The sequence below is a fragment of the Pristiophorus japonicus genome, chromosome 23 (assembly GCF_044704955.1).
Source record: "Pristiophorus japonicus isolate sPriJap1 chromosome 23, sPriJap1.hap1, whole genome shotgun sequence".
Taxonomy (NCBI): Eukaryota; Metazoa; Chordata; class Chondrichthyes; family Pristiophoridae; genus Pristiophorus; species Pristiophorus japonicus.
Window position 1 is genome coordinate 25,199,423 of NC_091999.1, and position 15,376 is coordinate 25,214,798.

The 15,376-nt window shown below is 44.9% G+C and overlaps 4 non-coding genes and 1 pseudogene across 4 annotated transcripts; all 5 read left to right on the plus strand.

Moving 5' to 3' along the window:
* LOC139235640 (zinc finger protein 271-like) overlaps positions 1 to 15,376 on the plus strand; it is a 127,562-nt pseudogene that overhangs the window by 18,514 nt on the left and 93,672 nt on the right.
* trnad-guc (transfer RNA aspartic acid (anticodon GUC)) lies at positions 3,198 to 3,269 on the plus strand. Its single transcript has one exon. It is a non-coding gene; the product is annotated as a tRNA-Asp (tRNA).
* On the plus strand, positions 3,489 to 3,569 carry trnas-aga (transfer RNA serine (anticodon AGA)). Its single transcript has one exon. It is a non-coding gene; the product is annotated as a tRNA-Ser (tRNA).
* trnas-aga (transfer RNA serine (anticodon AGA)) lies at positions 5,438 to 5,518 on the plus strand. Its single transcript has one exon. It is a non-coding gene; the product is annotated as a tRNA-Ser (tRNA).
* On the plus strand, positions 7,063 to 7,134 carry trnad-guc (transfer RNA aspartic acid (anticodon GUC)). The gene has a single exon. It is a non-coding gene; the product is annotated as a tRNA-Asp (tRNA).

A 15,376-nucleotide genomic window follows, 5' to 3' on the forward strand; every position in this document is an offset into this window, starting at 1 on the left:
GTCTCTATGTCTGTCTAACTATTTTTATGTCTCTGTGTATGTGCAACTGTCACTGGAAATCATCACCATGAATTTGGTATGTCCTGGAACTTATAAAAACGACTTGGGGAAAAAAAATACCGTTGTGAACTTTTGTATCGGCTTTGGTTCAGTGGCCGCATTCTCGACTGAATCGGGTGTTTGTCTGTTCAAGTCGCACTCCTGAGACTTGAGCATATCATCTTGGCTAACACTCAAGTGCAGCACTTGGGGAATTTTGCAATGTTGAAGCTGTTGACTTTCGGATGAAATGTTAAATTGAAGCTCCGTCTGCACCCTCGGGTGGATATGAAAGTTTCCAGTGCATTATTCGAAAAAGAATAGGAGAGTTGCCCCCGTGTCAATATTACTAAAAATGTTCGGAAATGCTCACTGAAAGCCGATGTGCATGTGTTTGTATGTGGGGTTGGGGTTGAAACCCAGATTCTCACAGAGACAGAATCCAGGTTCTCACAGGACCAGAATAGCCGAGTGGTTGCGGCGTTGGCCTTAAAACTCAATGGGTTTGTCCCGCGTGGGTTCGTCCCCCACTCCTGGTGTCTCTTTAATTTAACACGGATTTCCTCCCATTCTAATCAGTGAGATCGGTTGAATCAGCAATTTTCTGTAACAATGTGACACTCTGAACCGATAATGAAATGAAATTGTGAAATGTATCTGTGTCGCTCGGTTTCTGCCTCTCTCTCTCTCTTCAGAGAGTTTTGTATGTTTGAGTCTTTGTCTCTCTCAGTCTGACTCACTCTGTCTGTCCCTGTTTCTCTGTTTGTCTTTGTCTCTCAATCTGTCTCTTTCTTACGGTGCCACGTCTGTTCCAATGGGATTCTCTCCGACTCTTTGTCTGACTGGCTCTCTCTTTCCCATCATTTCGGTCTGTCCATGTCTTTGCCTGTCTCTGTTAGTCCCTGCCTGTAAGCTGAGAAGTATTTCCATCATTTTCTGTTTTAGTCTCTATCGCTCTCTCTATCTGTCTCTCTCCTTGTCACTGTCTTTATCATTGTCTTTCTCTCACTCTTTCCCTCTCTCTCTTAATAGATCACACACATACATCTCTGTATATGTATATATTTGGGTCTTTTTCTCACTCAGTCTGCCTCTCCTTCTCAGTCTCACAATTTCTGTCTTTCGTTGTCTCTATCTCGCTGTCTGTCTCTCCCTGTTTGTCGGTTTGTCTCTGTCTCTCAATGTGTCTGTCGACTTCTCCTGGTGTCCAGTTCTGTTCACAGTGACTCGATTCCTGCTCTGACAAAACTGGTACCCGTCAGTTCCTCGTTAGTATAGTGGTGAGTATCCCTGCCTGTCGAATTTTACTTCTGTTTCTTGGAAGAGATGCATATTAAAAAGTTCCAGAGCAATATCGAACTGCAAAAATACAGGTGGAGGAGATTGCCTCGTCCAGATTTTTAGCAAACGGAGAATTTTTCAGGAGTCTTTGGCCGTCTGCTACACAGAGATGGATGATTGAGTTTTTTCTGAGTAAAGTTTAAAAAGGCAGGGACACAGTAGTCGTGACCGAGTGGTTAAGGCGATGGACTAGAAATCCATTGGGTTATCGCGCGCAGGTTCGAATCCTGCCGACTACGATTCTCAGCATTTTTCATTCCATTTCACAATTTAACCGGTTCTCTGCCAAACTGATCCTGAGATCGATGGAATAACGTCCCACACCTTTCAACTTTGACATTTTTTTCTAATTTTTATTAATCTGCAATATTCACGATACATCCGTTTCAAAAATCGCAAACATCAGTCAAAGTTGCGACAGTGATTCAGCCTGTCTATCCCTTGAGATGTCTGAGGCATCTGTGCATGCCCGTTGGTGCGTGCAAATTTTTGGTTATGTGTGTGGGTCTCTGTGTCTGTCTATCTATTTATATGTCTCTGTGTATGTGCAACTGTCTGTGGAAATTATCACCATGAATTTGGTATGTCCTGGAACTTATAAAACGAATGGGGAAAATAATACGGTTGTGAACTTTTGTGTCGGCTTTGGTTCAGTGGCCGCATTCTCGACTGAATCGGGAGTTTGTCTGTTCAAGTCACACTCCTGAGACTTGAGCATATCATCTTGGCTAACACTCAAGTGCAGCACTTGGGGAATTTTGCAATGTTGAAGCTGTTGACTTTCGGATGAAATGTTAAATTGAAGCTCCGTCTGCACCCTCGGGTGGATATGAAAGTTTCCAGTGCATTACTCGAAAAAGAATAGGAGAGTTGCCCCCGTGTCAATATTACTAAAAATGTTCGTAAATGCTCACTGAAAGCCGATGTGCATGTGTTTGTATGTGGGGTTGGGGTTGAAGCCCAGATTCTCACAGAGACAGAATCCAGGTTCTCACAGGACCAGAATAGCCGAGTGGTTGAGGCGTTGGCCTTAAAACTCAATGGGTTTGTCCCGCGTGGTTTCGTCCCCCACTCCTGGTGTCTCTTTAATTTAACACGGATTTCCTCCCATTCTGATCAGTGAGACCGGATTTTCATCGGTTGAATCAGCAATTTTCTGTAACAATGTGACACTCTGAACCGATAATGAAATGAAATTGTGAAATGTGTCTGTGTCGCTCGGTTTCTGCCTCTCTCTCTCTCTCTTCAGAGAGTTTTGTATGTTTGAGTCTTTGTCTCTCTCAGTCTGACTCACTCTGTCTGTCCTTGTTTCTCTGTTTGTCTTTGTCTCTCAATCTGTCTCTTTCTCACGGTGCCACGTCTGTTCCAATGGGATTCTCTCTGACTGTTTGTCTGACTGGCTCTCTCTTTCCCATCATTTCGGTCTGTCCATGTCTTTGCCTGTCTCTGTTAGTCCCTGCCTGTAAGCTGAGAAGTATTTCCATCATTTTCTGTTTTAGACTCTATCGCTCTCTCTCTATCTGTCTCTCTCCTTGTCACTGTCTTTATCATTGTCTTTCTCTCACTCTTTCCCTCTCTCTCTTAATAGATCACACACACATCTCTGTATATGTATATATTTGAGTCTTTTTCTTACTCAGTCTGCCTCTCCTTCTCAGTCTCACACTTTCTGTCTCTCGTTGTCTCTATCTCGCTGTCTGTCTCTCCCTGTTTGTCGGTTTGTCTCTGTCTCTCAATGTGTCTTTCGACTTCTCCTGTTGTCCACTGCTGTTCACAGTGACTCGATTCCTGCTCTGACAGAATTTGTACCCGTCAGTTCCTCGTTAGTATAGTGGTGAGTATCCCCGCCTGTCACGCGGGAGACCGGGGTTCAATTCCCCGACGGGGAGGCAGTTGTTTCAAGATGTCGAATTTTACTTCTGTTTCTTGGAAGAGATGCATATTAAAAAGTTCCAGAGCAATATTGAACTGTAAAAATACAGGTAGATGAGATTGCCTCGTCCAGAGTTTTAGCAAACGGAGAATTTTTCAGGAGTCTTTGACCGTCTGCTGCACAGAGCTGGATGACTGAGTTTTTTCTGAGTAAAGTTTAAAAAGGCAGCGACACAGTAGTCGTGGCCGAGTGGTTAAGGCAATGGACTAGAAATCCATTGGATTATCCCGCGCAGGTTCGAATCCTGCCGACTACAATTCTCAGCATTTTTCATTCCAGTTCACAATTTAACCGGTTCTCTGCCAAACTGATCCTGAGATAGATGGAATAACGTCCCACACCTTTCAACTTTGACATTTTTTTCTCATTTTTATTAATCTGCAATATTCACGATACATCCGTTTCAAAAATCGCAAACATCAGTCAAAGTTGCGACAGTGATTCAGCCTGTCTATCCCTCGAGATGTCTGAGGCATCTGTGCATGCCCGTTGGTGCGTGCAAATTTTTGGTTATGTGTGTGTGGGTCTCTGTGTCTGTCTATCTATTTATATGTCTCTGTGTATGTGCAACTGTCACTGGAAATCATCACCATGAATTTGGTATGTCCATAAAAACGACTTGGGGAAAATAATACGGTTGTGAACTTTTGTATCGGCTTTGGTTCAGTGGCCGCATTCTCGACTGAATCGGGAGTTTGTCTGTTCAAGTCGCACTCCTGAGACTTGAGCATATCATCTTGGCTAACACTCAAGTGCAGCACTTGGGGAATTTTGCAATGTTGAAGCTGTTGACTTTCGGATGAAATGTTAAATTGAAGCTCCGTCTGCACCCTCGGGTGGATATGAAAGTTCCCAGTGCATTATTCGAAAAAGAATAGGAGAGTTGCCCCCGTGTCAATATTACTAAAAATGTTCGTAAATGCTCACTGAAAGCCGATGTGCATGTGTTTGTATGTGGGGTTGGGGTTGAAGCCCAGATTCTCACAGAGACAGAATCCAGGTTCTCACAGGACCAGAATAGCCGAGTGGTTGAGGCGTTGGCCTTAAAACTCAATGGGTTTGTCCCGCGTGGGTTCGTCCCCCACTCCTGGTGTCTCTTTAATTTAACACGGATATCCTCCCATTCTGATCAGTGAGAGCGGATTTTCATCGGTTGAATCAGCAATTTTCTGTAACAATGTGACACTCTGAACCGATAATGAAATGAAATTGTGAAATGTATCTGTGTCGCTCGGTTTCTGCCTCTCTCTCTCTCTCTTCAGAGAGTTTTGTATGTTTGAGTCTTTGTCTCTCTCAGTCTGACTCACTCTGTCTGTCCCTGTTTCTCTGTTTGTCTCTGTCTCTCAATCTGTCTCTTTCTCACGGTGCCACGTCTGATCCAATGGGATTCTCTCAGACTCTTTGTCTGACTGCCTCTCTCTTTCCCATCATTTCGGTCTGTCCATGTCTTTGCCTGTCTCTGTTAGTCCCTGCCTGTAAGCTGAGAAGTATTTCCATCATTTTCTGTTTTAATTTCTATCGCTCTCTCTCTATCTGTCTCTCTCCTTGTCACTGTCTTTATCGTTATCTTTCTCTCACTCTTTCCCTCTCTCTTTTAATAGATCACAACACACACATCTCTGTATATGTACATATTTGAGTCTTTTTCTCACTCAGTCTGACTCTCCTTCTCAGACTCACACTTTCTGTCTCTCGTTGTCTCTATCTCGCTGTCTGTCTCTCCCTGTTTGTCGGATTGTCTCTGTCTCTCAATGTCTCTGTCGACTTCTCATGGTGTCCAGTTCTATTCACAGTGACTCGATTCATGCTCTGACAGAACTGGTATCCATCAGTTCCTCGTTAGTATAGTGGTGAGTATCCTTGCCTGTCACGCCGGAGACCGGGGTTCAATTCCCCGACGGGGAGGCAGTTGTCTCAAGATGTCGAATTTAACTTCTGTTTCTTGTAAGAGATGCATATTAAAAAGTTCCAGAGCAATATAGAACTGTAAAAATGCAGGTAGATGAGATTGCCTCGTCCAGATTTTTAGCAAACGGAGAATTTTTCAGGAATCTTTGGCCGTCTGCTGCACAGAGATGGATGACTGAGTTTTTTCTGAGTAACGTTTAAAAAGGCAGCGACGCAGTAGTCGTGGCCGAGTGGTTAAGGCGATGGACTAGAAATCCATTGGGTTATCCCGCGCAGGTTCGAATCCTGCCGACTACGATTCTCAGCATTTTTCATTCCATTTCACAATTTAACCGGTTCTGTGCCAAACTGATCCTGAGATGGATGGAATAACGTCCCACACCTTTCATCTTTGACATTTTTTTTCATTTTTATTAATCTGCAATATTCATGATACATCCGTTTCAAAAATTGCAAACATCAGTCAAAGTTGCGACAGTGATTCAGCCTGTCTAACCCTCGAGAGGTCTGAGGCATCTGTGCATGCCCGTTGGTGCGTGCAAATTTTTGGTTATGTGTGTGTGGGTCTCTGTGTCTGTCTATCTCTTTATATGTCTCTGTGTATGTGCAACTGTCTGTGGAAATTATCACCATGAATTTGGTATGTTCTGGAACTTATAAAAACGACTTGGGGAAAATAATACGGTTGTGAACTTTTGCATCGGCTTTGGTTCAGTGGCCGCATTCTCGACTGAATCGGGAGTTTGTGTGTTCAAGTCGCACTCCTGAGACTTGAGCATATCATCTTGGCTAACACTCAAGTGCAGCACTTGGGGAATTTTGCAATGTTGAAGCTGTTGACTTTCGGATGAAATGTTAAATTGAAGCTCCGTCTGCACCCTCGGGTGGATATGAAAGGTCCCAGTGCATTACTCGAAAATAAATAGGAGAGTTCCCCCCTGTCAATATTACTAAAAATGTTCGTAAATGCTCACTGAAAGCCGATGTGTATGTGTTTGTATGTGGGGTTGGGGTTGAAGCCAAGATTCTCACAGAGACAGAATCCAGGTTCTCACAGGACCAGAATAGCCGAGTGGTTGAGGCGTTGGCCTTAAAACTCAATGGGTTTGTCCCGCGTGGTTTCGTCCCCCACTCCTGGTGTCTCTTTAATTTAACACGGATTTCCTCCCATTCTGATCAGTGAGACCGGATTTTCATCGGTTGAATCAGCAATTTTCTGTAACAATGTGACACTCTGAACCGATAATGAAATGAAATTTTGAAATGTATCTGTGTCGCTCGGTTTCTGCCTCTCTCTCTCTCTTCAGAGAGTTTTGTATGTTTGAGTCTTTGTCTCTCTCAGTCTGACTCACTCTGTCTGTCCCTGTTTCTCTGTTTGTCTCTGTCTCTCAATCTGTCTCTTTCTCACGGTGCCACGTCTGTTCCAATGGGATTCTCTCAGATTCTTTGTCTGACTGGCTCTCTCTTTCCCATCATTTCGGTCTGTCCATGTATTTGCCTGTCTCTGTTAGTCCCTGCTTGTAAGCTGAGAAGTATTTCCATCATTTTCTGTTTTAGTCTCTATCGCTCTCTCTCTATCTCTCTCACTCTTTCCCTTTCTCTCTTAATAGATCACACACACACATCTCTGTATATGTATATATTTGATTCTTTTTCGCACTCAGTCTGCCTGTCCTTGTCAGTCTCACACAAACTGTCTCTCGTTGTCTCTATCTCGCTGTCTGTCTCTCCCTGTTTGTCGGTTTGTCTCTCTCTCTTAATGTGTCTGTCGACTTCTCCTGGTGTCCAGTTCTGTTCACAGTGACTGGATTCCTGCTCTGACAGAAATGGGACCCGTCAGTTCCTCGTTAGTATAGTGGTGAGTATACCCGCCTGTCACGCGGGAGACCGGGGTTCAATTCCCCGATGGGGCGGCAGTTGTTTCAAGATGTCGAATTTTACTTCTGTTTCTTGGAAGAGATGCATATTAAAAAGTTCCAGAACAATATCTTGCGTTGGGGGACTTTACGAACCGAGCTGCCATTACCAGTCGCTCCCTTCTGTACTGTGCAATGATTGTAAAGCTAATTCAGTGACTTGAGCCATTCTAAAATGTCTCACTGTTTTTGATGATGCATTTCACTTGCTTGTCTAATTTGGAAAGAGTTCAGAATTGTGCATTGTGACGAAGTTTTCCTTCACAGGTGGAGTCAAATTTGTTTCAAAATATTCTGTTCCCACTTTCCCCAACCTCCCCCCCCCCCCCCGCACCCCCAACCCCCAATTTTTAGAACACTGCAGTACTGACTGGGACGGTCACAAGTTCGATCCTTGATCTGGGCTTTTAGTTGAGCTCAGCCAAGGCAGCAGTTCACAGGTTATAATTGTCCTCTGTACAACTGGGAAGTGTGTGGATGTCATTTGAGGACAGGAGTTGAGGCTGTGATGCCTACCACAGTGGCAATCCTGCTGGCCCTCACTGAATCGACTGACCGTGAGGCACTAGAGGTTAACTAATGTCTGTGGAATTGCACCGAGCCAGATTCAGCACTTTCTGGAGATAATAAAGCTCAGGCGATGAAATGAATGTTGATTTTAGACAGTAAATGTCTAGAATAAGGAATTTAGGAGGGACAGGAGGGGACAGAATGTTCCATAGAATCTAGAATTGTCTATTCTTAATTTATATCCTGTACTTAAAGTAACAACGTTTGTAACCACCATTTATTTGCAGGGTATTAGAAGGGGAGGATCTGCAACTGGGAAACGCAATCCAGACATCGCGTCAAGATTTGACAGATTCCCCAGATTGATCAGGATCATCTTATTATCAGCCTTTGTAAAAACACCAATCACAGCGGGGAGAAACAGGACACATGTTCTGTGTGTGGATGCTCCTCCAACCAATCGTTCAGCCTGTGAGACTCGTGCACCCACCTGACTCAACACTGTAAATGTGGGGACAGCGGGAATGGATGCTGTTGTGCGTGGAAAGAGATTCAGTCGCTCATCTCACCAACTGACATTCGAGCAGATAGATAACAAACTTTCTCCTGTGAATATAGAGCTGGGTTATTAGTCCGTGATGTGTTCACTTATTCATCTTGGTGACTCTAAACCTTTGCCAATTATTTCATGTGATCAGTTTACATGTACATATTTTTAAAAATGCATTTGCTGAGTGGATTCAAATTTAAATTGAACCCAGGTTTGCAGGCGGGGTGCTCCATTCACACATCGAAGGTGAGAGAGATGCTGTGGGGCACACGCTAAGTCCAGTATCTGAAAGTGATTACCAGACTGGGAACTTGTCCCAGAGAGTAACTGATGGTATGAGAACTGTAATAATCCAGAATTAGAAAGGAGAAAAGGCCCAAATTGGTGCAGTCAGTAAGGACATCAGTTAGTCCCCTCTGGTCTTGGAGATATCAAATATCGACACACTGTGTTATTTGAAACATGAAAACATTAAGCTCTAGCCCAGTTATAGGTTATTCACATCAGCAGAAACAAACCCCAAGTGATACAACAAACATGATTCAATCAGGATGCGTTTAACAGCAGCAAAAACAATAGAATCCAACCCCTGCAGATACTTGTGAACTCGCTGGTGTCTCAGCAGGTGGGATGACTGAGTGAATCCCTTCCCACACTCAGAACAGGAGAACGGCCTCTCCCCAGTGTGAATTCGCTGGTGTGTCAGCAGGTGGGATGAATGAGTGAATCCATTCCCACACTCAGAGCAGCTGAACGGGCTCTCCCCAGTGTGACTGTGACTATGCATTTTCAGCTTACAAGGTTGGGTTCAGTTCTGCAACCGCTGTGTGCAGAGTGAGAATAAAATCAATGAGCTGCCGATTCTCTCCGCTGGACAATGGGTCTTTTGTGCTGGCCCAATAGGGTGAGACGGGCTGGCCGAATAGGGTGAGCCCAGGCTGGCCCAATAGGTGAGTCCAGGCTGGCCCAATAGTGTGAGACGGGCGGGCCCAATAGTGTGAGCCGGGCTGGCCTAGTAGGGCGTGGCAAGGCTGGCCCAATAGGTGAGCCCGGGCTGGCCCAATGAGGTGAGCCTGGGATGGCCTGGGCCAGGTGAGCCTGGGCTAGCCCAATAGGGTGATCACAGGCTGGCCCAATAGGGTGAGCCAGTTTGGCCCAGAGTCACCAGACAACAATCACCAGAACAACAAGGTTCCCTTTCAGGGCCCACTGATCTGGGCACAAACATGATGTCCAATAAAACTGACAGACACCCTGAAGCCCCGCCCACCCAATGTCCCTGCCGTGTAGAAACTCCGAATGGAGCACTTGCTTTAGGAGGCTTGTATTGGGAATATGGACAGCAGAAATTGTAGAGTACACTCCATAACGCCTCATGGTTGACCTTGTCAAAGGCCTTCGTCATGTCAAAAAATGTTGAACCAAAGCCTCAGTCACTGACACCAAGTTCCTCCCATGTGATATAAACCAACCCTTGTCACTGACAACAAGTGGACTGGGAAAATATGTTAGAGGATAAGACTGTAGAAATGCAATGGCAAACAATTAAGGAGATATTTCATAACTCTCAGCAAAGGTTTAGTCAAGTGAGAAATAAAGATGCTAAGAGAAGAATGAACCATCCCTGCCTAACTAAGGAAGTAAAGGATGGTAGCAAATTGAAAAAAGGCATATAATGTTGCGAACGACAGTGGAAGGCCTGAGGATTGGGAAATTTTTAGAAACCAGCAAAGGACGACGAAAAAATGATAAAGACAGTGAAGATAGCAGATGAAAGCAAATTAGCAAGGAATATGGAAACAGAAAATAAGAGCTTCTACATGGATATAAAACGGAAACGAGCAGCTGATGTCCCTTAGAAGGTGAAACTGGAGAATTAATAATGGGTAACACGGAAATAGCAGAGACTTTAAAAAATAATTTTGAATCGGTCTTCATGGTAGAGGGCACCTAAAAACTTCCTAATAGTTGATAACCAAGGAGCTATTGCGGGGGGCGGGGGAGCGGGGGAGCAATCACTTTCAGTAGAGATCAAATGCTAATCAAACTAATGGGACTAAAGACGGACAAGTCCCCTGGAATTGATTACATGCATTCTAGGTTCTGAAAAAAGTGGCTGCAGAGATAGAGGGTGCATCGGTTGTAATCTAACAAAATTCCCTAAATTCTGGCGAGGTACCAGTGGACAGGAATACCGCAAATGTAACACCCCTAATTAAAAAAGGAGTGAGACAGAGAGCAGGAACCTATAGACCAGTTAGTCTACCATCTGTCAGTGGGAACATACTGGAGTCCATCATTAAGGAAAAGTAGCAAGACATTTAGAAAATCATGTTGCAGTCAAGCAGAGTCAGCATGATTTTATGAAAGAGAAAAATCATGTTGACAAATTTCCTGGAGTTGTTCGAGGATGTAACGAGCGAAGTGGATACAGGAGATCCAGTTGATGCTGTATATTTGGATTTCCATAAAGCATTCCATATGGTGCTACACAAAAGGCTAATGCACAAGCTAAGAGCTCATGGGGTTGGGGTTAATGTATCACCGTGGATGGAGGATTGGCAAACTAACAGAAAACAGAGAGTCGGGATAAATGGATCATTTTCAGGTTGGCAAACCGTAACTAGTGGAGTGCCACAGGGATCAGTGCTGGGGCCTTAACTATTTACCATTTATATTAATGACTTGGATGAAGGGACCGAGTGTAACATAATCAAATTTGCTGATGATACAAAGATAGTTGGGAAAACAAGCTGTGAGGAGGACGCAAATAATCTATGAAAGGATATAGCCAGGCTCAGTGAGTGGGCAAAATCTGGCAGATGGACTGTAATGTGTTAAAATGTTAGCTTATCCCCTTTGGTAGTACAAATAAAAAAGCAAATTATTCTTTAAATGGGGACGATTACAAAATGCTGCAGCACGGAGGGATCTGGCAGTTCTTGTACATGAAATGCAAATATTTAGCATGCAGGTACAGCAATAATCAGGAAAGCAAATGGTATGCTGGCCTTTATTGCAAGGGAGATGGAGTATGAAAGTAGGGAAGTCCTGCTATAAATGTACAGGGCGTTGGTAAGACTACACCTGGAGTATTGCACACAGTTTTGGTTTGGACTTGACTCCATTGCCGTGCCAGGGGTTTTGCTACACCAGATGGGGGACACCATTTGGGGATACTGATTCCCCACCAATTCACATTCCCCTTCTTTCTGGTGGATAATGGAGGGGCCGCTGTGTGTAATGTGCAAGTCAGTAAGAATTGTCAGCAAGCTCTATCTAATTGGAGATTATATTCAGTACAAACGTTTACATTATTATAGATTGTGTACCAAAGATCAAGGTAGGATTAAAGTAAAAGTTCATAATTTTATTTTTGAGAGTTGCTGAATTAAGGGGAAAGATAACACACAGAGTTTTTAAATGGACACTGCAGCCCCGAGAACACAATCAGCAATATATCCAGAATATTAAGGTCCAGCCCAGTTTCAGGGTTATTATCAGCAGAAACAAACCCCAACTGTGAGAATGAACATGGTTCAGTCGGGATGTGATTAACAGCAGCAATAACAGCAGATTCTAACCCTTTGTGTTACTTGTGAACTCGCTGTTGTCGGATGACTGAGTGAATCCCTTCCCACACTCAGAGCAGGTGAACAACCTCTTCCCAGTGTGAACTCACTGGTGTGTCAGCAGGTGGGATGACCGAGTGAATCGCTTCCCACACTCAGAGCAGGTGAACTTGTTCTCCCATGTGTGAACTCGCTGGTATTTCAGCTGGTGGGATGATGCAGTGAATCCCTTTCCACACAGAGAGCAAGTGAATGGCCTCTCCCCAATGTGACTACGTCGATGAATTTCCAGTTCTGACGGCGATCTGAGTCCATTCCCACAGTCACCACATTTCCACGATTTCTCCGTGGTGTGGGTGTCCTTGTGAATCTCCACAGTTGGTCGATCAGTTGAAGCCTAACCCATGTGCACAAAACGTTTACAGTTTCTCGGTGCTTTGTATGCTGCGATGTTTTCTTCAGGCTGTGTAACTGGTTAAAGCTCTTTCCGCAGTCCGTGCACTGGAACACTCACTCGGGAGTGTGTGTCTCAGTGCCTTTCCAGTCAAACTGATGTTTGAAATCTTTTCCCACAGGCAAGACAGACAAACATTGCTCGTTTCGCTTTCAAAGGCCGATGATATTCAGGTCCTGATGCATCGAGTGACTCTGTCAGATCTTGACATGATATTTGGTTTGTGTTTCCTGTCTGAAAATCTCCCCTTCTAATACGCTGTAAAATGGGATAACAAAACTCATCGCTGTCAGTACAGGACAGAAATTCAGGATATACTCATCTAGTTTCCATGGAACATGCTTATCTCCCTTGTCCTTCCAAAGCTATAAATCCCTCTCCCACACGTTGGCCCACCTGCTGTGCTGAAATCCAAATCAACACAAATTTCGAGACATAGAAAACATAGAAAATAGGTGCAGGAGCAGGCCATTCAGCCCTTCTAGCCTGCACCGCCATTCAATGAGTTCATGGCTGAACATGAAACTTCAGTACCCCCTTCCTGCTTTCTCGCCATAACCCTTGATCCCCCGAGTAGTAAGGACTTCATCTAACTCCCTTTTGAATATATTTAGTGAATTGGCCTCAACTACTTTCTGTGGTAGAGAATTCCACAGGTTCACCACTCTCTGGGTGAAGAAGTTTCTCCTCATCTCGGTCCTAAATGGCTTACCCCTTATCCTCAGACTGTGACCCCTGGTTCTGGACTTCCCCAACATTGGGAACATTCTTTCTGCATCTAACCTGTCTAAACCCGTCAGAATTTTAAACGTTTCTATGAGGTCCCCTCTCATTCTTCTGAACTCCAGTGAATACAAGCCCAATTGATCCAATCTTTCTTGATAGGTCAGTCCCGCCATCCCGGGAATCAGTCTGGTGAACCTTCGCTGCACTCCCTCAATAGCAAGAATGTCCTTCCTCAAGTTAGGAGACCAAAACTGTACACAATACTCCAGGTGTGGCCTCACCAAGGCCCTGTACAACTGTAGCAACACCTCCCTGCCCCTGTATTCAAATCCCCTCGCTATGAAGGCCAACATGCCATTTGCTTTCTTAACCGCCTGCTGTACCTGCATGCCATCCTTCAATGACTGATGTACCATGACACCCAGGTCTCGTTGCACCTTCCCTTTTCCTAATCTGTCACCATTCAGATAATAGTCTGTCTCTCTGTTTTTACCACCAAAGTGGATAACCTCACATTTATCCACATTATACTTCATCTGCCATGCATTTGCCCACTCACCTAACCTATCCAAGTCACTCTGCAGCCTAATAGCATCCTCCTCGCAGCTCACACTGCCACCCAACTTAGTATCATCCGCAAATTTGGAGATACTGCATTTAATCCCCTCGTCTAAATCATTAATGTACAATGTAAACAGCTGGGGCCCCAGCACAGAACCTTGCGGCACTCCACTAGTCACTGCCTGCCATTCTGAAAAGTACCCGTTTACTCCTACTCTTTGCTTCCTGTCTGACAACCAGTTCTCAATCCACGTCAGCACACTACCCCCAATCCCATGTGCTTTAACTTTGCACATTAATCTCTTGTGTGGGACCTTGTCGAAAGCCTTCTGAAAGTCCAAATATACCACATCAACTGGTTCTCCTTTGTCCACTTTACTGGAAACATCCTCAAAAAATTCCAGAAGATTTGTCAAGCATGATTTCCCTTTCACAAATCCATGCTGACTTGGACCTATCATGTCACCATTTTCCAGATGCACTGCTATGACATCCTTAATAATTGATTCCATCATTTTACCCACTACTGAGGTCAGGCTGACCGGTCTATAATTCCCTGTTTTCTCTCTCCCTCCTTTTTTAAAAAGTGGGGTGACATTGGCTACCCTCCACTCCATAGGAACTGATCCAGAGTCAATGGAATGTTTCTCCTCCGCTCCCAGTTTTCACTACCGATTTTGGTTGGGTTCAGGTTTACACTCACTGGTTCCCCTCCTTCTCCTTCCCAGAATGTGCTGACACTGGCTGGGTTCAGTTCTACACTCACAGGTACACTTCCTTCTCCTAAAGGTGCTGACTCTGGCTGGGTTCAGTTCTACACTCACTGGTTCCCCTCCCCTGAATGTGTTGAATGTGGCTGGGTTCAGTTCTACAATCACTGGTTCCCCTTCCCTGAAGTTGCTGACTCGAGCTGGGTTCAGTTCCAGACACTGATATCATTCACTTTGTACCTGCACCAAGATGGCCGCACATTGCACTGTGCGACTAACTGAATCAAGATGGCGGAGCGCTGAACCTGCCTTCCTGCACCAAGATGCCCGCTGTTAGCCTGGGCCTGTGATTGGGGAAAAGACCCGAAGCTGCAATCGTCGATATTCTGGTTACTATTCCGGGCTTGCGGCGGGTACCGGTTGTTAATGAAGCCTCCCTTACTCCCTGGTGGTCCATTATTCCCCTTCGTCCCACTGAAAAGGATACTTCTGTAGAGCCTGCCCGAAATGTGTCTCCTCCACTATTACACGAAGCGCGCATACTCCAAACAAAGCCAAGACCAGCACCGGCGCACTGAGCTCCTGGACTCTGCGTGTGGCACATTCTCCCCCACGGGGCATGCTGGGTACATAAGACCATGAGAAATAAGAGCAGGAGGGGGCCACCCGGCCCCCGGAGCCTGCTCCCTATTCAATAACATTGGACGGGACAGTCTGGGGGGGAGCTTTACTCCATATCTAACCCGTGCTGTACTTGCTGTGGGAGTATTTGACGCGACATTATCGAGGGAGCTTTACTCTGTATCTAACCCGTGCTGTACCTGCCCTGGGAGTGTTTGATGGGACAGTGTAGAAGAAGCTCTAATCTGTATCTAACCAATGCAGTATCTGCTCTGGAATGCTTGGGGCAGGGTTGAGGAAGATATACTCTGTATCTAACCTGCTTTGTACCTGCCCTTGCAATGTCTGCTGGGAGAGTGTTGAGGGAGCTTTACTCTGTTTCTAAGCAAGGCAAATATATCCTTCCTTAGATAAGTCGACCAAAGCTGTGCACAATTCTAGAGAGATTAGAGAGAGAATTACACTGTATCTACATTGTGCTGTAGCTGTGCTTGGAGTGTTTATTTCGACAGTGTAGAGGGAGCTTTACTTAGTG